The sequence below is a fragment of the Pristiophorus japonicus genome, chromosome 21 (genome assembly GCF_044704955.1).
Source record: "Pristiophorus japonicus isolate sPriJap1 chromosome 21, sPriJap1.hap1, whole genome shotgun sequence".
Taxonomy (NCBI): Eukaryota; Metazoa; Chordata; class Chondrichthyes; family Pristiophoridae; genus Pristiophorus; species Pristiophorus japonicus.
The window spans coordinates 41,440,940-41,463,551 of record NC_091997.1 but is presented as its reverse complement, the minus strand read 5'-3'; the positions used below and the strand labels follow the sequence as shown (position 1 = coordinate 41,463,551).

The following is a 22,612-nucleotide window of genomic DNA, read 5'->3' as shown; positions in this document are numbered from 1 at the left end:
ACACAAATTTAAGGTGATTGACAAAAGAACAAGAGGCGACATCACAAAACATTTGCTGACAAATTGAGCTCTTGTGATCTGGAATCCACTGCCTGCACGTGTGATGCAAGCAGATTCAATAGTAACTTTCAATAGGAAATTCCTGAAAGGGATCCATCAACAGGGAAACAGAAGGGGAGTGCGATTAATTACACAGCTCTGCCAAACACACAACACAGGCAAAATGGGCAAAATGTTCGCCTTGAAAGCGATATCAATCCAGGATAATTATGGACACGGTGAAGAGGAAGGTATGTGTAGGTTAGATTTATTGTGATAGGATAGGAGTTCATGAGAGGGAACATGGATACAAACCAGGGACCTCTTGAGGTGTAGTCAAATGCTCCAGCCCCTCTCAGATAACAAGTGTCCCATGAGCTTCAATGCAAATTAACTAACAGATATCACCATGAGCTTTCCGCACAAGGTCCAGCCTTTCTTCATTGGGGCACCTTTCATGCCGAGCCAGATATTCACCCAATCCTCACAATGCCGCAATCCATGCCCACAGCCTCATTCCCGGCACGAGGTCATTAACATATGGGGGAAGGTCTCGCTGGCCTGTGCTTCAGATTAATGCCCGTCTGGGGACAAAACCCTGCTGTGCGAGAAAGAGATGGTTCGTCCACTGCCAGTGGAAAGTTTTCAAACTCAATATAAATCTCCCACTTTTCTTGGTGCACTGCTTCGCTCTGACAATGCTTCCCTAGTCTGCTTGCTCTATTCATCCACTGAGGCTCAGTGGTAGCACTCACAGTACTGAGTCAAAAGTTTGTGGGTTCAAGCTCACCCACTCTAAAGATGTGAGCACCCAACCCAGGGTAAGACTTCAGTTTCATACAGACGGAAGTGCTGCCTTATTGCAGGGGCCATTTTTCAGATGATATGTGAAAATGAGGCCTTGCCTGCCTTGTCAGCCTTGTCAGGTGATCATAAAAGATCTCACGGCACTAATTGAAGGTCAGCTGAGATGACCTGGGCTGAACCAGCAAGCAAAGCAGATTGTGTTTTCATTAATCCCACTGCCGTTTGTGGGAGCTTGCTGTTTGCAACCACTTGCTCGCTGCCTCCATCACCAAAACTCCAATCGACCTTCATCACCACAAGGATTCACTTGTGGCAAATAGTGCTTACGGTCACTGAGGAGCACAGAATGATTAGTTGTACAACATGAATGACTCTGAGGGGGCATCTGGATTTGAACCAGGGACCTCTTGATCTGCAGTCAAATGCTCTACCACTGAGCTATACCCCCAGGCACAGGCTGATGTGCTTGTGTTCATCATACAATGTTGCATAGTGCAGAAAACCACAAGGTAAATGAAAAAATGGCTGAATTCAAGGAATTACGAAGTCATGCTAATCGTTGCTTTAAAAAGTCGCTCGACCTTCTTTCAAAAATGGCAAAAACATTTATGCAGTGTAAATTTTCAGCTCTTCAAAATCATCAATGATTTTCACATTGGAAATAAAATTGTTTGCAGTTGCACAAGGATCAGTAACCAGAGGACACAAATTTAAGGTGATTGACAAAAGAACAAGAGGCGACATCACAAAACATTTGCTGACAAATTGAGCTCTTGTGATCTGGAATCCACTGCCTGCACGTGTGATGCAAGCAGATTCAATAGTAACTTTCAATAGGAAATTCCTGAAAGGGATCCATCAACAGGGAAACAGAAGGGGAGTGCGATTAATTACACAGCTCTGCCAAACACACAACACAGGCAAAATGGGCAAAATGTTCGCCTTGAAAGCGATATCAATCCAGGATAATTATGGACACGGTGAAGAGGAAGGTATGTGTAGGTTAGATTTATTGTGATAGGATAGGAGTTCATGAGAGGGAACATGGATACAAACCAGGGACCTCTTGAGGTGTAGTCAAATGCTCCAGCCCCTCTCAGATAACAAGTGTCCCATGAGCTTCAATGCAAATTAACTAACAGATATCACCATGAGCTTTCCGCACAAGGTCCAGCCTTTCTTCATTGGGGCACCTTTCATGCCGAGCCAGATATTCACCCAATCCTCACAATGCCGCAATCCATGCCCACAGCCTCATTCCCGGCACGAGGTCATTAACATATGGGGGAAGGTCTCGCTGGCCTGTGCTTCAGATTAATGCCCGTCTGGGGACAAAACCCTGCTGTGCGAGAAAGAGATGGTTCGTCCACTGCCAGTGGAAAGTTTTCAAACTCAATATAAATCTCCCACTTTTCTTGGTGCACTGCTTCGCTCTGACAATGCTTCCCTAGTCTGCTTGCTCTATTCATCCACTGAGGCTCAGTGGTAGCACTCACAGTACTGAGTCAAAAGTTTGTGGGTTCAAGCTCACCCACTCTAAAGATGTGAGCACCCAACCCAGGCTAAGACTTCAGTTTCATACAGACGGAAGTGCTGCCTTATTGCAGGGGCCATTTTTCAGATGATATGTGAAAATGAGGCCTTGCCTGCCTTGTCAGCCTTGTCAGGTGATCATAAAAGATCTCACGGCACTAATTGAAGGTCAGCTGAGATGTCCTGGGCTGAACCAGCAAGCAAAGCAGATTGTGTTTTCATTAATCCCACTGCCGTTTGTGGGAGCTTGCTGTTTGCAACCACTTGCTCGCTGCCTCCATCACCAAAACTCCAATCGACCTTCATCACCACAAGGATTCACTTGTGGCAAATAGTGCTTACGGTCACTGAGGAGCACAGAATGATTAGTTGTACAACATGAATGACTCTGAGGGGGCATCTGGATTTGAACCAGGGACCTCTTGATCTGCAGTCAAATGCTCTACCACTGAGCTATACCCCCAGGCACAGGCTGATGTGCTTGTGTTCATCATACAATGTTGCATAGTGCAGAAAACCACAAGGTAAATGAAAAAATGGCTGAATTCAAGGAATTACGAAGTCATGCTAATCGTTGCTTTAAAAAGTCGCTCGACCTTCTTTCAAAAATGGCAAAAACATTTATGCAGTGTAAATTTTCAGCTCTTCAAAATCATCAATGATTTTCACATTGGAAATAAAATTGTTTGCAGTTGCACAAGGATCAGTAACCAGAGGACACAAATTTAAGGTGATTGACAAAAGAACAAGAGGCGACATCACAAAACATTTGCTGACAAATTGAGCTCTTGTGATCTGGAATCCACTGCCTGCACGTGTGATGCAAGCAGATTCAATAGTAACTTTCAATAGGAAATTCCTGAAAGGGATCCATCAACAGGGAAACAGAAGGGGAGTGCGATTAATTACACAGCTCTGCCAAACACACAACACAGGCAAAATGGGCAAAATGTTCGCCTTGAAAGCGATATCAATCCAGGATAATTATGGACACGGTGAAGAGGAAGGTATGTGTAGGTTAGATTTATTGTGATAGGATAGGAGTTCATGAGAGGGAACATGGATACAAACCAGGGACCTCTTGAGGTGTAGTCAAATGCTCCAGCCCCTCTCAGATAACAAGTGTCCCATGAGCTTCAATGCAAATTAACTAACAGATATCACCATGAGCTTTCCGCACAAGGTCCAGCCTTTCTTCATTGGGGCACCTTTCATGCCGAGCCAGATATTCACCCAATCCTCACAATGCCGCAATCCATGCCCACAGCCTCATTCCCGGCACGAGGTCATTAACATATGGGGGAAGGTCTCGCTGGCCTGTGCTTCAGATTAATGCCCGTCTGGGGACAAAACCCTGCTGTGCGAGAAAGAGATGGTTCGTCCACTGCCAGTGGAAAGTTTTCAAACTCAATATAAATCTCCCACTTTTCTTGGTGCACTGCTTCGCTCTGACAATGCTTCCCTAGTCTGCTTGCTCTATTCATCCACTGAGGCTCAGTGGTAGCACTCACAGTACTGAGTCAAAAGTTTGTGGGTTCAAGCTCACCCACTCTAAAGATGTGAGCACCCAACCCAGGCTAAGACTTCAGTTTCATACAGACGGAAGTGCTGCCTTATTGCAGGGGCCATTTTTCAGATGATATGTGAAAATGAGGCCTTGCCTGCCTTGTCAGCCTTGTCAGGTGATCATAAAAGATCTCACGGCACTAATTGAAGGTCAGCTGAGATGTCCTGGGCTGAACCAGCAAGCAAAGCAGATTGTGTTTTCATTAATCCCACTGCCGTTTGTGGGAGCTTGCTGTTTGCAACCACTTGCTCGCTGCCTCCATCACCAAAACTCCAATCGACCTTCATCACCACAAGGATTCACTTGTGGCAAATAGTGCTTACGGTCACTGAGGAGCACAGAATGATTAGTTGTACAACATGAATGACTCTGAGGGGGCATCTGGATTTGAACCAGGGACCTCTTGATCTGCAGTCAAATGCTCTACCACTGAGCTATACCCCAGGCACAGGCTGATGTGCTTGTGTTCATCATACAATGTTGCATAGTGCAGAAAACCACAAGGTAAATGAAAAAATGGCTGAATTCAAGGAATTACGAAGTCATGCTAATCGTTGCTTTAAAAAGTCGCTCGACCTTCTTTCAAAAATGGCAAAAACATTTATGCAGTGTAAATTTTCAGCTCTTCAAAATCATCAATGATTTTCACATTGGAAATAAAATTGTTTGCAGTTGCACAAGGATCAGTAACCAGAGGACACAAATTTAAGGTGATTGACAAAAGAACAAGAGGCGACATCACAAAACATTTGCTGACAAATTGAGCTCTTGTGATCTGGAATCCACTGCCTGCACGTGTGATGCAAGCAGATTCAATAGTAACTTTCAATAGGAAATTCCTGAAAGGGATCCATCAACAGGGAAACAGAAGGGGAGTGCGATTAATTACACAGCTCTGCCAAACACACAACACAGGCAAAATGGGCAAAATGTTCGCCTTGAAAGCGATATCAATCCAGGATAATTATGGACACGGTGAAGAGGAAGGTATGTGTAGGTTAGATTTATTGTGATAGGATAGGAGTTCATGAGAGGGAACATGGATACAAACCAGGGACCTCTTGAGGTGTAGTCAAATGCTCCAGCCCCTCTCAGATAACAAGTGTCCCATGAGCTTCAATGCAAATTAACTAACAGATATCACCATGAGCTTTCCGCACAAGGTCCAGCCTTTCTTCATTGGGGCACCTTTCATGCCGAGCCAGATATTCACCCAATCCTCACAATGCCGCAATCCATGCCCACAGCCTCATTCCCGGCACGAGGTCATTAACATATGGGGGAAGGTCTCGCTGGCCTGTGCTTCAGATTAATGCCCGTCTGGGGACAAAACCCTGCTGTGCGAGAAAGAGATGGTTCGTCCACTGCCAGTGGAAAGTTTTCAAACTCAATATAAATCTCCCACTTTTCTTGGTGCACTGCTTCGCTCTGACAATGCTTCCCTAGTCTGCTTGCTCTATTCATCCACTGAGGCTCAGTGGTAGCACTCACAGTACTGAGTCAAAAGTTTGTGGGTTCAAGCTCACCCACTCTAAAGATGTGAGCACCCAACCCAGGCTAAGACTTCAGTTTCATACAGACGGAAGTGCTGCCTTATTGCAGGGGCCATTTTTCAGATGATATGTGAAAATGAGGCCTTGCCTGCCTTGTCAGCCTTGTCAGGTGATCATAAAAGATCTCACGGCACTAATTGAAGGTCAGCTGAGATGTCCTGGGCTGAACCAGCAAGCAAAGCAGATTGTGTTTTCATTAATCCCACTGCCGTTTGTGGGAGCTTGCTGTTTGCAACCACTTGCTCGCTGCCTCCATCACCAAAACTCCAATCGACCTTCATCACCACAAGGATTCACTTGTGGCAAATAGTGCTTACGGTCACTGAGGAGCACAGAATGATTAGTTGTGCAACATGAATGACTCTGAGGGGGCATCTGGATTTGAACCAGGGACCTCTTGATCTGCAGTCAAATGCTCTACCACTGAGCTATACCCCCAGGCACAGGCTGATGTGCTTGTGTTCATCATACAATGTTGCATAGTGCAGAAAACCACAAGGTAAATGAAAAAATGGCTGAATTCAAGGAATTACGAAGTCATGCTAATCGTTGCTTTAAAAAGTCGCTCGACCTTCTTTCAAAAATGGCAAAAACATTTATGCAGTGTAAATTTTCAGCTCTTCAAAATCATCAATGATTTTCACATTGGAAATAAAATTGTTTGCAGTTGCACAAGGATCAGTAACCAGAGGACACAAATTTAAGGTGATTGACAAAAGAACAAGAGGCGACATCACAAAACATTTGCTGACAAATTGAGCTCTTGTGATCTGGAATCCACTGCCTGCACGTGTGATGCAAGCAGATTCAATAGTAACTTTCAATAGGAAATTCCTGAAAGGGATCCATCAACAGGGAAACAGAAGGGGAGTGCGATTAATTACACAGCTCTGCCAAACACACAACACAGGCAAAATGTTCGCCTTGAAAGCGATATCAATCCAGGATAATTATGGACACGGTGAAGAGGAAGGTATGTGTAGGTTAGATTTATTGTGATAGGATAGGAGTTCATGAGAGGGAACATGGATACAAACCAGGGACCTCTTGAGGTGTAGTCAAATGCTCCAGCCCCTCTCAGATAACAAGTGTCCCATGAGCTTCAATGCAAATTAACTAACAGATATCACCATGAGCTTTCCGCACAAGGTCCAGCCTTTCTTCATTGGGGCACCTTTCATGCCGAGCCAGATATTCACCCAATCCTCACAATGCCGCAATCCATGCCCACAGCCTCATTCCCGGCACGAGGTCATTAACATATGGGGGAAGGTCTCGCTGGCCTGTGCTTCAGATTAATGCCCGTCTGGGGACAAAACCCTGCTGTGCGAGAAAGAGATGGTTCGTCCACTGCCAGTGGAAAGTTTTCAAACTCAATATAAATCTCCCACTTTTCTTGGTGCACTGCTTCGCTCTGACAATGCTTCCCTAGTCTGCTTGCTCTATTCATCCACTGAGGCTCAGTGGTAGCACTCACAGTACTGAGTCAAAAGTTTGTGGGTTCAAGCTCACCCACTCTAAAGATGTGAGCACCCAACCCAGGCTAAGACTTCAGTTTCATACAGACGGAAGTGCTGCCTTATTGCAGGGGCCATTTTTCAGATGATATGTGAAAATGAGGCCTTGCCTGCCTTGTCAGCCTTGTCAGGTGATCATAAAAGATCTCACGGCACTAATTGAAGGTCAGCTGAGATGTCCTGGGCTGAACCAGCAAGCAAAGCAGATTGTGTTTTCATTAATCCCACTGCCGTTTGTGGGAGCTTGCTGTTTGCAACCACTTGCTCGCTGCCTCCATCACCAAAACTCCAATCGACCTTCATCACCACAAGGATTCACTTGTGGCAAATAGTGCTTACGGTCACTGAGGAGCACAGAATGATTAGTTGTACAACATGAATGACTCTGAGGGGGCATCTGGATTTGAACCAGGGACCTCTTGATCTGCAGTCAAATGCTCTACCACTGAGCTATACCCCCAGGCACAGGCTGATGTGCTTGTGTTCATCATACAATGTTGCATAGTGCAGAAAACCACAAGGTAAATGAAAAAATGGCTGAATTCAAGGAATTACGAAGTCATGCTAATCGTTGCTTTAAAAAGTCGCTCGACCTTCTTTCAAAAATGGCAAAAACATTTATGCAGTGTAAATTTTCAGCTCTTCAAAATCATCAATGATTTTCACATTGGAAATAAAATTGTTTGCAGTTGCACAAGGATCAGTAACCAGAGGACACAAATTTAAGGTGATTGACAAAAGAACAAGAGGCGACATCACAAAACATTTGCTGACAAATTGAGCTCTTGTGATCTGGAATCCACTGCCTGCACGTGTGATGCAAGCAGATTCAATAGTAACTTTCAATAGGAAATTCCTGAAAGGGATCCATCAACAGGGAAACAGAAGGGGAGTGCGATTAATTACACAGCTCTGCCAAACACACAACACAGGCAAAATGGGCAAAATGTTCGCCTTGAAAGCGATATCAATCCAGGATAATTATGGACACGGTGAAGAGGAAGGTATGTGTAGGTTAGATTTATTGTGATAGGATAGGAGTTCATGAGAGGGAACATGGATACAAACCAGGGACCTCTTGAGGTGTAGTCAAATGCTCCAGCCCCTCTCAGATAACAAGTGTCCCATGAGCTTCAATGCAAATTAACTAACAGATATCACCATGAGCTTTCCGCACAAGGTCCAGCCTTTCTTCATTGGGGCACCTTTCATGCCGAGCCAGATATTCACCCAATCCTCACAATGCCGCAATCCATGCCCACAGCCTCATTCCCGGCACGAGGTCATTAACATATGGGGGAAGGTCTCGCTGGCCTGTGCTTCAGATTAATGCCCGTCTGGGGACAAAACCCTGCTGTGCGAGAAAGAGATGGTTCGTCCACTGCCAGTGGAAAGTTTTCAAACTCAATATAAATCTCCCACTTTTCTTGGTGCACTGCTTCGCTCTGACAATGCTTCCCTAGTCTGCTTGCTCTATTCATCCACTGAGGCTCAGTGGTAGCACTCACAGTACTGAGTCAAAAGTTTGTGGGTTCAAGCTCACCCACTCTAAAGATGTGAGCACCCAACCCAGGCTAAGACTTCAGTTTCATACAGACGGAAGTGCTGCCTTATTGCAGGGGCCATTTTTCAGATGATATGTGAAAATGAGGCCTTGCCTGCCTTGTCAGCCTTGTCAGGTGATCATAAAAGATCTCACGGCACTAATTGAAGGTCAGCTGAGATGTCCTGGGCTGAACCAGCAAGCAAAGCAGATTGTGTTTTCATTAATCCCACTGCCGTTTGTGGGAGCTTGCTGTTTGCAACCACTTGCTCGCTGCCTCCATCACCAAAACTCCAATCGACCTTCATCACAACAAGGATTCACTTGTGGCAAATAGTGCTTATGGTCACTGAGGTGCACAGAATGATTAGTTGTGCAACATGAATGACTCTGAGGGGGCATCTGGATTTGAACCAGGGACCTCTTGATCTGCAGTCAAATGCTCTACCACTGAGCTATACCCCCAGGCACAGGCTGATGTGCTTGTGTTCATCATACAATGTTGCATAGTGCAGAAAACCACAAGGTAAATGAAAAAATGGCTGAATTCAAGGAATTACGAAGTCATGCTAATCGTTGCTTTAAAAAGTCGCTCGACCTTCTTTCAAAAATGGCAAAAACATTTATGCAGTGTAAATTTTCAGCTCTTCAAAATCATCAATGATTTTCACATTGGAAATAAAATTGTTTGCAGTTGCACAAGGATCAGTAACCAGAGGACACAAATTTAAGGTGATTGACAAAAGAACAAGAGGCGACATCACAAAACATTTGCTGACAAATTGAGCTCTTGTGATCTGGAATCCACTGCCTGCACGTGTGATGCAAGCAGATTCAATAGTAACTTTCAATAGGAAATTCCTGAAAGGGATCCATCAACAGGGAAACAGAAGGGGAGTGCGATTAATTACACAGCTCTGCCAAACACACAACACAGGCAAAATGGGCAAAATGTTCGCCTTGAAAGCGATATCAATCCAGGATAATTATGGACACGGTGAAGAGGAAGGTATGTGTAGGTTAGATTTATTGTGATAGGATAGGAGTTCATGAGAGGGAACATGGATACAAACCAGGGACCTCTTGAGGTGTAGTCAAATGCTCCAGCCCCTCTCAGATAACAAGTGTCCCATGAGCTTCAATGCAAATTAACTAACAGATATCACCATGAGCTTTCCGCACAAGGTCCAGCCTTTCTTCATTGGGGCACCTTTCATGCCGAGCCAGATATTCACCCAATCCTCACAATGCCGCAATCCATGCCCACAGCCTCATTCCCGGCACGAGGTCATTAACATATGGGGGAAGGTCTCGCTGGCCTGTGCTTCAGATTAATGCCCGTCTGGGGACAAAACCCTGCTGTGCGAGAAAGAGATGGTTCGTCCACTGCCAGTGGAAAGTTTTCAAACTCAATATAAATCTCCCACTTTTCTTGGTGCACTGCTTCGCTCTGACAATGCTTCCCTAGTCTGCTTGCTCTATTCATCCACTGAGGCTCAGTGGTAGCACTCACAGTACTGAGTCAAAAGTTTGTGGGTTCAAGCTCACCCACTCTAAAGATGTGAGCACCCAACCCAGGCTAAGACTTCAGTTTCATACAGACGGAAGTGCTGCCTTATTGCAGGGGCCATTTTTCAGATGATATGTGAAAATGAGGCCTTGCCTGCCTTGTCAGCCTTGTCAGGTGATCATAAAAGATCTCACGGCACTAATTGAAGGTCAGCTGAGATGTCCTGGGCTGAACCAGCAAGCAAAGCAGATTGTGTTTTCATTAATCCCACTGCCGTTTGTGGGAGCTTGCTGTTTGCAACCACTTGCTCGCTGCCTCCATCACCAAAACTCCAATCGACCTTCATCACCACAAGGATTCACTTGTGGCAAATAGTGCTTATGGTCACTGAGGTGCACAGAATGATTAGTTGTGCAACATGAATGACTCTGAGGGGGCATCTGGATTTGAACCAGGGACCTCTTGATCTGCAGTCAAATGCTCTACTACTGAGCTATACCCCCAGGCACAGGCTGATGTTCTTGTGTTCATCATACAATGTTGCATAGTGCAGAAAACCACAAGGTAAATGAAAAAATGGCTGAATTCAAGGAATTACGAAGTCATGCTAATCGTTGCTTTAAAAAGTCGCTCGACCTTCTTTCAAAAATGGCAAAAACATTTATGCAGTGTAAATTTTCAGCTCTTCAAAATCATCAATGATTTTCACATTGGAAATAAAATTGTTTGCAGTTGCACAAGGATCAGTAACCAGAGGACACAAATTTAAGGTGATTGACAAAAGAACAAGAGGCGACATCACAAAACATTTGCTGACAAATTGAGCTCTTGTGATCTGGAATCCACTGCCTGCACGTGTGATGCAAGCAGATTCAATAGTAACTTTCAATAGGAAATTCCTGAAAGGGATCCATCAACAGGGAAACAGAAGGGGAGTGCGATTAATTACACAGCTCTGCCAAACACACAACACAGGCAAAATGGGCAAAATGTTCGCCTTGAAAGCGATATCAATCCAGGATAATTATGGACACGGTGAAGAGGAAGGTATGTGTAGGTTAGATTTATTGTGATAGGATAGGAGTTCATGAGAGGGAACATGGATACAAACCAGGGACCTCTTGAGGTGTAGTCAAATGCTCCAGCCCCTCTCAGATAACAAGTGTCCCATGAGCTTCAATGCAAATTAACTAACAGATATCACCATGAGCTTTCCGCACAAGGTCCAGCCTTTCTTCATTGGGGCACCTTTCATGCCGAGCCAGATATTCACCCAATCCTCACAATGCCGCAATCCATGCCCACAGCCTCATTCCCGGCACGAGGTCATTAACATATGGGGGAAGGTCTCGCTGGCCTGTGCTTCAGATTAATGCCCGTCTGGGGACAAAACCCTGCTGTGCGAGAAAGAGATGGTTCGTCCACTGCCAGTGGAAAGTTTTCAAACTCAATATAAATCTCCCACTTTTCTTGGTGCACTGCTTCGCTCTGACAATGCTTCCCTAGTCTGCTTGCTCTATTCATCCACTGAGGCTCAGTGGTAGCACTCACAGTACTGAGTCAAAAGTTTGTGGGTTCAAGCTCACCCACTCTAAAGATGTGAGCACCCAACCCAGGCTAAGACTTCAGTTTCATACAGACGGAAGTGCTGCCTTATTGCAGGGGCCATTTTTCAGATGATATGTGAAAATGAGGCCTTGCCTGCCTTGTCAGCCTTGTCAGGTGATCATAAAAGATCTCACGGCACTAATTGAAGGTCAGCTGAGATGTCCTGGGCTGAACCAGCAAGCAAAGCAGATTGTGTTTTCATTAATCCCACTGCCGTTTGTGGGAGCTTGCTGTTTGCAACCACTTGCTCGCTGCCTCCATCACCAAAACTCCAATCGACCTTCATCACCACAAGGATTCACTTGTGGCAAATAGTGCTTACGGTCACTGAGGAGCACAGAATGATTAGTTGTACAACATGAATGACTCTGAGGGGGCATCTGGATTTGAACCAGGGACCTCTTGATCTGCAGTCAAATGCTCTACCACTGAGCTATACCCCCAGGCACAGGCTGATGTGCTTGTGTTCATCATACAATGTTGCATAGTGCAGAAAACCACAAGGTAAATGAAAAAATGGCTGAATTCAAGGAATTACGAAGTCATGCTAATCGTTGCTTTAAAAAGTCGCTCGACCTTCTTTCAAAAATGGCAAAAACATTTATGCAGTGTAAATTTTCAGCTCTTCAAAATCATCAATGATTTTCACATTGGAAATAAAATTGTTTGCAGTTGCACAAGGATCAGTAACCAGAGGACACAAATTTAAGGTGATTGACAAAAGAACAAGAGGCGACATCACAAAACATTTGCTGACAAATTGAGCTCTTGTGATCTGGAATCCACTGCCTGCACGTGTGATGCAAGCAGATTCAATAGTAACTTTCAATAGGAAATTCCTGAAAGGGATCCATCAACAGGGAAACAGAAGGGGAGTGCGATTAATTACACAGCTCTGCCAAACACACAACACAGGCAAAATGGGCAAAATGTTCGTCTTGAAAGCGATATCAATCCAGGATAATTATGGACACGGTGAAGAGGAAGGTATGTGTAGGTTAGATTTATTGTGATAGGATAGGAGTTCATGAGAGGGAACATGGATACAAACCAGGGACCTCTTGAGGTGTAGTCAAATGCTCCAGCCCCTCTCAGATAACAAGTGTCCCATGAGCTTCAATGCAAATTAACTAACAGATATCACCATGAGCTTTCCGCACAAGGTCCAGCCTTTCTTCATTGGGGCACCTTTCATGCCGAGCCAGATATTCACCCAATCCTCACAATGCCGCAATCCATGCCCACAGCCTCATTCCCGGCACGAGGTCATTAACATATGGGGGAAGGTCTCGCTGGCCTGTGCTTCAGATTAATGCCCGTCTGGGGACAAAACCCTGCTGTGCGAGAAAGAGATGGTTCGTCCACTGCCAGTGGAAAGTTTTCAAACTCAATATAAATCTCCCACTTTTCTTGGTGCACTGCTTCGCTCTGACAATGCTTCCCTAGTCTGCTTGCTCTATTCATCCACTGAGGCTCAGTGGTAGCACTCACAGTACTGAGTCAAAAGTTTGTGGGTTCAAGCTCACCCACTCTAAAGATGTGAGCACCCAACCCAGGCTAAGACTTCAGTTTCATACAGACGGAAGTGCTGCCTTATTGCAGGGGCCATTTTTCAGATGATATGTGAAAATGAGGCCTTGCCTGCCTTGTCAGGTGATCATAAAAGATCTCACGGCACTAATTGAAGGTCAGCTGAGATGTCCTGGGCTGAACCAGCAAGCAAAGCAGATTGTGTTTTCATTAATCCCACTGCCGTTTGTGGGAGCTTGCTGTTTGCAACCACTTGCTCGCTGCCTCCATCACCAAAACTCCAATCGACCTTCATCACCACAAGGATTCACTTGTGGCAAATAGTGCTTACGGTCACTGAGGTGCACAGAATGATTAGTTGTGCAACATGAATGACTCTGAGGGGGCATCTGGATTTGAACCAGGGACCTCTTGATCTGCAGTCAAATGCTCTACCACTGAGCTATACCCCCAGGCACAGGCTGATGTGCTTGTGTTCATCATACAATGTTGCATAGTGCAGAAAACCACAAGGTAAATGAAAAAATGGCTGAATTCAAGGAATTACGAAGTCATGCTAATCGTTGCTTTAAAAAGTCGCTCGACCTTCTTTCAAAAATGGCAAAAACATTTATGCAGTGTAAATTTTCAGCTCTTCAAAATCATCAATGATTTTCACATTGGAAATAAAATTGTTTGCAGTTGCACAAGGATCAGTAACCAGAGGACACAAATTTAAGGTGATTGACAAAAGAACAAGAGGCGACATCACAAAACATTTGCTGACAAATTGAGCTCTTGTGATCTGGAATCCACTGCCTGCACGTGTGATGCAAGCAGATTCAATAGTAACTTTCAATAGGAAATTCCTGAAAGGGATCCATCAACAGGGAAACAGAAGGGGAGTGCGATTAATTACACAGCTCTGCCAAACACACAACACAGGCAAAATGGGCAAAATGTTCGCCTTGAAAGCGATATCAATCCAGGATAATTATGGACACGGTGAAGAGGAAGGTATGTGTAGGTTAGATTTATTGTGATAGGATAGGAGTTCATGAGAGGGAACATGGATACAAACCAGGGACCTCTTGAGGTGTAGTCAAATGCTCCAGCCCCTCTCAGATAACAAGTGTCCCATGAGCTTCAATGCAAATTAACTAACAGATATCACCATGAGCTTTCCGCACAAGGTCCAGCCTTTCTTCATTGGGGCACCTTTCATGCCGAGCCAGATATTCACCCAATCCTCACAATGCCGCAATCCATGCCCACAGCCTCATTCCCGGCACGAGGTCATTAACATATGGGGGAAGGTCTCGCTGGCCTGTGCTTCAGATTAATGCCCGTCTGGGGACAAAACCCTGCTGTGCGAGAAAGAGATGGTTCGTCCACTGCCAGTGGAAAGTTTTCAAACTCAATATAAATCTCCCACTTTTCTTGGTGCACTGCTTCGCTCTGACAATGCTTCCCTAGTCTGCTTGCTCTATTCATCCACTGAGGCTCAGTGGTAGCACTCACAGTACTGAGTCAAAAGTTTGTGGGTTCAAGCTCACCCACTCTAAAGATGTGAGCACCCAACCCAGGCTAAGACTTCAGTTTCATACAGACGGAAGTGCTGCCTTATTGCAGGGGCCATTTTTCAGATGATATGTGAAAATGAGGCCTTGCCTGCCTTGTCAGCCTTGTCAGGTGATCATAAAAGATCTCACGGCACTAATTGAAGGTCAGCTGAGATGTCCTGGGCTGAACCAGCAAGCAAAGCAGATTGTGTTTTCATTAATCCCACTGCCGTTTGTGGGAGCTTGCTGTTTGCAACCACTTGCTCGCTGCCTCCATCACCAAAACTCCAATCGACCTTCATCACCACAAGGATTCACTTGTGGCAAATAGTGCTTACGGTCACTGAGGTGCACAGAATGATTAGTTGTGCAACATGAATGACTCTGAGGGGGCATCTGGATTTGAACCAGGGACCTCTTGATCTGCAGTCAAATGCTCTACCACTGAGCTATACCCCCAGGCACAGGCTGATGTGCTTGTGTTCATCATACAATGTTGCATAGTGCAGAAAACCACAAGGTAAATGAAAAAATGGCTGAATTCAAGGAATTACGAAGTCATGCTAATCGTTGCTTTAAAAAGTCGCTCGACCTTCTTTCAAAAATGGCAAAAACATTTATGCAGTGTAAATTTTCAGCTCTTCAAAATCATCAATGATTTTCACATTGGAAATAAAATTGTTTGCAGTTGCACAAGGATCAGTAACCAGAGGACACAAATTTAAGGTGATTGACAAAAGAACAAGAGGCGACATCACAAAACATTTGCTGACAAATTGAGCTCTTGTGATCTGGAATCCACTGCCTGCACGTGTGATGCAAGCAGATTCAATAGTAACTTTCAATAGGAAATTCCTGAAAGGGATCCATCAACAGGGAAACAGAAGGGGAGTGCGATTAATTACACAGCTCTGCCAAACACACAACACAGGCAAAATGGGCAAAATGTTCGCCTTGAAAGCGATATCAATCCAGGATAATTATGGACACGGTGAAGAGGAAGGTATGTGTAGGTTAGATTTATTGTGATAGGATAGGAGTTCATGAGAGGGAACATGGATACAAACCAGGGACCTCTTGAGGTGTAGTCAAATGCTCCAGCCCCTCTCAGATAACAAGTGTCCCATGAGCTTCAATGCAAATTAACTAACAGATATCACCATGAGCTTTCCGCACAAGGTCCAGCCTTTCTTCATTGGGGCACCTTTCATGCCGAGCCAGATATTCACCCAATCCTCACAATGCCGCAATCCATGCCCACAGCCTCATTCCCGGCACGAGGTCATTAACATATGGGGGAAGGTCTCGCTGGCCTGTGCTTCAGATTAATGCCCGTCTGGGGACAAAACCCTGCTGTGCGAGAAAGAGATGGTTCGTCCACTGCCAGTGGAAAGTTTTCAAACTCAATATAAATCTCCCACTTTTCTTGGTGCACTGCTTCGCTCTGACAATGCTTCCCTAGTCTGCTTGCTCTATTCATCCACTGAGGCTCAGTGGTAGCACTCACAGTACTGAGTCAAAAGTTTGTGGGTTCAAGCTCACCCACTCTAAAGATGTGAGCACCCAACCCAGGCTAAGACTTCAGTTTCATACAGACGGAAGTGCTGCCTTATTGCAGGGGCCATTTTTCAGATGATATGTGAAAATGAGGCCTTGCCTGCCTTGTCAGGTGATCATAAAAGATCTCACAGCACTAATTGAAGGTCAGCTGAGATGTCCTGGGCTGAACCAGCAAGCAAAGCAGATTGTGTTTTCATTAATCCCACTGCCGTTTGTGGGAGCTTGCTGTTTGCAACCACTTGCTCGCTGCCTCCATCACCAAAACTCCAATCGACCTTCATCACAACAAGGATTCACTTGTGGCAAATAGTGCTTATGGTCACTGAGGTGCACAGAATGATTAGTTGTGCAACATGAATGACTCTGAGGGGGCATCTGGATTTGAACCAGGGACCTCTTGATCTGCAGTCAAATGCTCTACCACTGAGCTATACCCCCAGGCACAGGCTGATGTTCTTGTGTTCATCATACAATGTTGCATAGTGCAGAAAACCACAAGGTAAATGAAAAAATGGCTGAATTCAAGGAATTACGAAGTCATGCTAATCGTTGCTTTAAAAAGTCGCTCGACCTTCTTTCAAAAATGGCAAAAACATTTATGCAGTGTAAATTTTCAGCTCTTCAAAATCATCAATGATTTTCACATTGGAAATAAAATTGTTTGCAGTTGCACAAGGATCAGTAACCAGAGGACACAAATTTAAGGTGATTGACAAAAGAACAAGAGGCGACATCACAAAACATTTGCTGACAAATTGAGCTCTTGTGATCTGGAATCCACTGCCTGCACGTGTGATGCAAGCAGATTCAATAGTAACTTTCAATAGGAAATTCCTGAAAGGGATCCATCAACAGGGAAACAGAAGGGGAGTGCGATTAATTACACAGCTCTGCCAAACACACAACACAGGCAAAATGGGCAAAATGTTCGCCTTGAAAGCGATATCAATCCAGGATAATTATGGACACGGTGAAGAGGAAGGTATGTGTAGGTTAGATTTATTGTGATAGGATAGGAGTTCATGAGAGGGAACATGGATACAAACCAGGGACCTCTTGAGGTGTAGTCAAATGCTCCAGCCCCTCTCAGATAACAAGTGTCCCATGAGCTTCAATGCAAATTAACTAACAGATATCACCATGAGCTTTCCGCACAAGGTCCAGCCTTTCTTCATTGGGGCACCTTTCATGCCGAGCCAGATATTCACCCAATCCTCACAATGCCGCAATCCATGCCCACAGCCTCATTCCCGGCACGAGGTCATTAACATATGGGGGAAGGTCTCGCTGGCCTGTGCTTCAGATTAATGCCCGTCTGGGGACAAAACCCTGCTGTGCGAGAAAGAGATGGTTCGTCCACTGCCAGTGGAAAGTTTTCAAACTCAATATAAATCTCCCACTTTTCTTGGTGCACTGCTTCGCTCTGACAATGCTTCCCTAGTCTGCTTGCTCTATTCATCCACTGAGGCTCAGTGGTAGCACTCACAGTACTGAGTCAAAAGTTTGTGGGTTCAAGCTCACCCACTCTAAAGATGTGAGCACCCAACCCAGGCTAAGACTTCAGTTTCATACAGACGGAAGTGCTGCCTTATTGCAGGGGCCATTTTTCAGATGATATGTGAAAATGAGGCCTTGCCTGCCTTGTCAGCCTTGTCAGGTGATCATAAAAGATCTCACGGCACTAATTGAAGGTCAGCTGAGATGTCCTGGGCTGAACCAGCAAGCAAAGCAGATTGTGTTTTCATTAATCCCACTGCCGTTTGTGGGAGCTTGCTGTTTGCAACCACTTGCTCGCTGCCTCCATCACCAAAACTCCAATCGACCTTCATCACCACAAGGATTCACTTGTGGCAAATAGTGCTTACGGTCACTGAGGAGCACAGAATGATTAGTTGTACAACATGAATGACTCTGAGGGGGCATCTGGATTTGAACCAGGGACCTCTTGATCTGCAGTCAAATGCTCTACCACTGAGCTATACCCCCAGGCACAGGCTGATGTGCTTGTGTTCATCATACAATGTTGCATAGTGCAGAAAACCACAAGGTAAATGAAAAAATGGCTGAATTCAAGGAATTACGAAGTCATGCTAATCGTTGCTTTAAAAAGTCGCTCGACCTTCTTTCAAAAATGGCAAAAACATTTATGCAGTGTAAATTTTCAGCTCTTCAAAATCATCAATGATTTTCACATTGGAAATAAAATTGTTTGCAGTTGCACAAGGATCAGTAACCAGAGGACACAAATTTAAGGTGATTGACAAAAGAACAAGAGGCGACATCACAAAACATTTGCTGACAAATTGAGCTCTTGTGATCTGGAATCCACTGCCTGCACGTGTGATGCAAGCAGATTCAATAGTAACTTTCAATAGGAAATTCCTGAAAGGGATCCATCAACAGGGAAACAGAAGGGGAGTGCGATTAATTACACAGCTCTGCCAAACACACAACACAGGCAAAATGGGCAAAATGTTCGTCTTGAAAGCGATATCAATCCAGGATAATTATGGACACGGTGAAGAGGAAGGTATGTGTAGGTTAGATTTATTGTGATAGGATAGGAGTTCATGAGAGGGAACATGGATACAAACCAGGGACCTCTTGAGGTGTAGTCAAATGCTCCAGCCCCTCTCAGATAACAAGTGTCCCATGAGCTTCAATGCAAATTAACTAACAGATATCACCATGAGCTTTCCGCACAAGGTCCAGCCTTTCTTCATTGGGGCACCTTTCATGCCGAGCCAGATATTCACCCAATCCTCACAATGCCGCAATCCATGCCCACAGCCTCATTCCCGGCACGAGGTCATTAACATATGGGGGAAGGTCTCGCTGGCCTGTGCTTCAGATTAATGCCCGTCTGGGGACAAAACCCTGCTGTGCGAGAAAGAGATGGTTCGTCCACTGCCAGTGGAAAGTTTTCAAACTCAATATAAATCTCCCACTTTTCTTGGTGCACTGCTTCGCTCTGACAATGCTTCCCTAGTCTGCTTGCTCTATTCATCCACTGAGGCTCAGTGGTAGCACTCACAGTACTGTGTCAAAAGTTTGTGGGTTCAAGCTCACCCACTCTAAAGATGTGAGCACCCAACCCAGGCTAAGACTTCAGTTTCATACAGACGGAAGTGCTGCCTTATTGCAGGGGCCATTTTTCAGATGATATGTGAAAATGAGGCCTTGCCTGCCTTGTCAGGTGATCATAAAAGATCTCACGGCACTAATTGAAGGTCAGCTGAGATGTCCTGGGCTGAACCAGCAAGCAAAGCAGATTGTGTTTTCATTAATCCCACTGCCGTTTGTGGGAGCTTGCTGTTTGCAACCACTTGCTCGCTGCCTCCATCACCAAAACTCCAATCGACCTTCATCACCACAAGGATTCACTTGTGGCAAATAGTGCTTACGGTCACTGAGGTGCACAGAATGATTAGTTGTGCAACATGAATGACTCTGAGGGGGCATCTGGATTTGAACCAGGGACCTCTTGATCTGCAGTCAAATGCTCTACCACTGAGCTATACCCCCAGGCACAGGCTGATGTGCTTGTGTTCATCATACAATGTTGCATAGTGCAGAAAACCACAAGGTAAATGAAAAAATGGCTGAATTCAAGGAATTACGAAGTCATGCTAATCGTTGCTTTAAAAAGTCGCTCGACCTTCTTTCAAAAATGGCAAAAACATTTATGCAGTGTAAATTTTCAGCTCTTCAAAATCATCAATGATTTTCACATTGGAAATAAAATTGTTTGCAGTTGCACAAGGATCAGTAACCAGAGGACACAAATTTAAGGTGATTGACAAAAGAACAAGAGGCGACATCACAAAACATTTGCTGACAAATTGAGCTCTTGTGATCTGGAATCCACTGCCTGCACGTGTGATGCAAGCAGATTCAATAGTAACTTTCAATAGGAAATTCCTGAAAGGGATCCATCAACAGGGAAACAGAAGGGGAGTGCGATTAATTACACAGCTCTGCCAAACACACAACACAGGCAAAATGGGCAAAATGTTCGCCTTGAAAGCGATATCAATCCAGGATAATTATGGACACGGTGAAGAGGAAGGTATGTGTAGGTTAGATTTATTGTGATAGGATAGGAGTTCATGAGAGGGAACATGGATACAAACCAGGGACCTCTTGAGGTGTAGTCAAATGCTCCAGCCCCTCTCAGATAACAAGTGTCCCATGAGCTTCAATGCAAATTAACTAACAGATATCACCATGAGCTTTCCGCACAAGGTCCAGCCTTTCTTCATTGGGGCACCTTTCATGCCGAGCCAGATATTCACCCAATCCTCACAATGCCGCAATCCATGCCCACAGCCTCATTCCCGGCACGAGGTCATTAACATATGGGGGAAGGTCTCGCTGGCCTGTGCTTCAGATTAATGCCCGTCTGGGGACAAAACCCTGCTGTGCGAGAAAGAGATGGTTCGTCCACTGCCAGTGGAAAGTTTTCAAACTCAATATAAATCTCCCACTTTTCTTGGTGCACTGCTTCGCTCTGACAATGCTTCCCTAGTCTGCTTGCTCTATTCATCCACTGAGGCTCAGTGGTAGCACTCACAGTACTGAGTCAAAAGTTTGTGGGTTCAAGCTCACCCACTCTAAAGATGTGAGCACCCAACCCAGGCTAAGACTTCAGTTTCATACAGACGGAAGTGCTGCCTTATTGCAGGGGCCATTTTTCAGATGATATGTGAAAATGAGGCCTTGCCTGCCTTGTCAGCCTTGTCAGGTGATCATAAAAGATCTCACGGCACTAATTGAAGGTCAGCTGAGATGTCCTGGGCTGAACCAGCAAGCAAAGCAGATTGTGTTTTCATTAATCCCACTGCCGTTTGTGGGAGCTTGCTGTTTGCAACCACTTGCTCGCTGCCTCCATCACCAAAACTCCAATCGACCTTCATCACCACAAGGATTCACTTGTGGCAAATAGTGCTTACGGTCACTGAGGAGCACAGAATGATTAGTTGTACAACATGAATGACTCTGAGGGGGCATCTGGATTTGAACCAGGGACCTCTTGATCTGCAGTCAAATGCTCCACCACTGAGCTATACCCCCAGGCACAGGCTGATGTGCTTGTGTTCATCATACAATGTTGCATAGTGCAGAAAACCACAAGGTAAATGAAAAAATGGCTGAATTCAAGGAATTACGAAGTCATGCTAATCGTTGCTTTAAAAAGTCGCTCGACCTTCTTTCAAAAATGGCAAAAACATTTATGCAGTGTAAATTTTCAGCTCTTCAAAATCATCAATGATTTTCACATTGGAAATAAAATTGTTTGCAGTTGCACAAGGATCAGTAACCAGAGGACACAAATTTAAGGTGATTGACAAAAGAACAAGAGGCGACATCACAAAACATTTGCTGACAAATTGAGCTCTTGTGATCTGGAATCCACTGCCTGCACGTGTGATGCAAGCAGATTCAATAGTAACTTTCAATAGGAAATTCCTGAAAGGGATCCATCAACAGGGAAACAGAAGGGGAGTGCGATTAATTACACAGCTCTGCCAAACACACAACACAGGCAAAATGGGCAAAATGTTCGCCTTGAAAGCGATATCAATCCAGGATAATTATGGACACGGTGAAGAGGAAGGTATGTGTAGGTTAGATTTATTGTGATAGGATAGGAGTTCATGAGAGGGAACATGGATACAAACCAGGGACCTCTTGAGGTGTAGTCAAATGCTCCAGCCCCTCTCAGATAACAAGTGTCCCATGAGCTTCAATGCAAATTAACTAACAGATATCACCATGAGCTTTCCGCACAAGGTCCAGCCTTTCTTCATTGGGGCACCTTTCATGCCGAGCCAGATATTCACCCAATCCTCACAATGCCGCAATCCATGCCCACAGCCTCATTCCCGGCACGAGGTCATTAACATATGGTGGAAGGTCTCGCTGGCCTGTGCTTCAGATTAATGCCCGTCTGGGGACAAAACCCTGCTGTGCGAGAAAGAGATGGTTCGTCCACTGCCAGTGGAAAGTTTTCAAACTCAATATAAATCTCCCACTTTTCTTGGTGCACTGCTTCGCTCTGACAATGCTTCCCTAGTCTGCTTGCTCTATTCATCCACTGAGGCTCAGTGGTAGCACTCACAGTACTGAGTCAAAAGTTTGTGGGTTCAAGCTCACCCACTCTAAAGATGTGAGCACCCAACCCAGGCTAAGACTTCAGTTTCATACAGACGGAAGTGCTGCCTTATTGCAGGGGCCATTTTTCAGATGATATGTGAAAATGAGGCCTTGCCTGCCTTGTCAGCCTTGTCAGGTGATCATAAAA

The 22,612-nt window shown here is 45.0% G+C and overlaps 14 non-coding genes across 14 annotated transcripts; all 14 read right to left on the bottom strand.

Moving 5' to 3' along the window:
• Nucleotides 1-1,222: 1,222 nt before the first annotated feature.
• trnac-gca (transfer RNA cysteine (anticodon GCA)) lies at nt 1,223-1,294 on the bottom strand. The gene has a single exon. It is a non-coding gene; the product is annotated as a tRNA-Cys (tRNA).
• A 1,476-nt stretch (nt 1,295-2,770) lies between these two features.
• Nucleotides 2,771-2,842, bottom strand: trnac-gca (transfer RNA cysteine (anticodon GCA)). Its single transcript has one exon. It is a non-coding gene; the product is annotated as a tRNA-Cys (tRNA).
• Nucleotides 2,843-4,318: 1,476 nt separating this feature from the next.
• Nucleotides 4,319-4,390, bottom strand: trnac-gca (transfer RNA cysteine (anticodon GCA)). The gene has a single exon. It is a non-coding gene; the product is annotated as a tRNA-Cys (tRNA).
• A 1,475-nt stretch (nt 4,391-5,865) lies between these two features.
• On the bottom strand, nt 5,866-5,937 carry trnac-gca (transfer RNA cysteine (anticodon GCA)). Its single transcript has one exon. It is a non-coding gene; the product is annotated as a tRNA-Cys (tRNA).
• Nucleotides 5,938-7,404: 1,467 nt separating this feature from the next.
• On the bottom strand, nt 7,405-7,476 carry trnac-gca (transfer RNA cysteine (anticodon GCA)). Its single transcript has one exon. It is a non-coding gene; the product is annotated as a tRNA-Cys (tRNA).
• Nucleotides 7,477-8,952: 1,476 nt separating this feature from the next.
• On the bottom strand, nt 8,953-9,024 carry trnac-gca (transfer RNA cysteine (anticodon GCA)). Its single transcript has one exon. It is a non-coding gene; the product is annotated as a tRNA-Cys (tRNA).
• Nucleotides 9,025-10,500: 1,476 nt separating this feature from the next.
• trnac-gca (transfer RNA cysteine (anticodon GCA)) lies at nt 10,501-10,572 on the bottom strand. The gene has a single exon. It is a non-coding gene; the product is annotated as a tRNA-Cys (tRNA).
• Nucleotides 10,573-12,048: 1,476 nt separating this feature from the next.
• Nucleotides 12,049-12,120, bottom strand: trnac-gca (transfer RNA cysteine (anticodon GCA)). Its single transcript has one exon. It is a non-coding gene; the product is annotated as a tRNA-Cys (tRNA).
• Nucleotides 12,121-13,587: 1,467 nt separating this feature from the next.
• On the bottom strand, nt 13,588-13,659 carry trnac-gca (transfer RNA cysteine (anticodon GCA)). The gene has a single exon. It is a non-coding gene; the product is annotated as a tRNA-Cys (tRNA).
• Nucleotides 13,660-15,135: 1,476 nt separating this feature from the next.
• trnac-gca (transfer RNA cysteine (anticodon GCA)) lies at nt 15,136-15,207 on the bottom strand. The gene has a single exon. It is a non-coding gene; the product is annotated as a tRNA-Cys (tRNA).
• Nucleotides 15,208-16,674: 1,467 nt separating this feature from the next.
• trnac-gca (transfer RNA cysteine (anticodon GCA)) lies at nt 16,675-16,746 on the bottom strand. Its single transcript has one exon. It is a non-coding gene; the product is annotated as a tRNA-Cys (tRNA).
• A 1,476-nt stretch (nt 16,747-18,222) lies between these two features.
• Nucleotides 18,223-18,294, bottom strand: trnac-gca (transfer RNA cysteine (anticodon GCA)). The gene has a single exon. It is a non-coding gene; the product is annotated as a tRNA-Cys (tRNA).
• A 1,467-nt stretch (nt 18,295-19,761) lies between these two features.
• trnac-gca (transfer RNA cysteine (anticodon GCA)) lies at nt 19,762-19,833 on the bottom strand. Its single transcript has one exon. It is a non-coding gene; the product is annotated as a tRNA-Cys (tRNA).
• A 1,476-nt stretch (nt 19,834-21,309) lies between these two features.
• On the bottom strand, nt 21,310-21,381 carry trnac-gca (transfer RNA cysteine (anticodon GCA)). The gene has a single exon. It is a non-coding gene; the product is annotated as a tRNA-Cys (tRNA).
• Between the last annotated feature and the right edge of the window lie 1,231 nt (nt 21,382-22,612).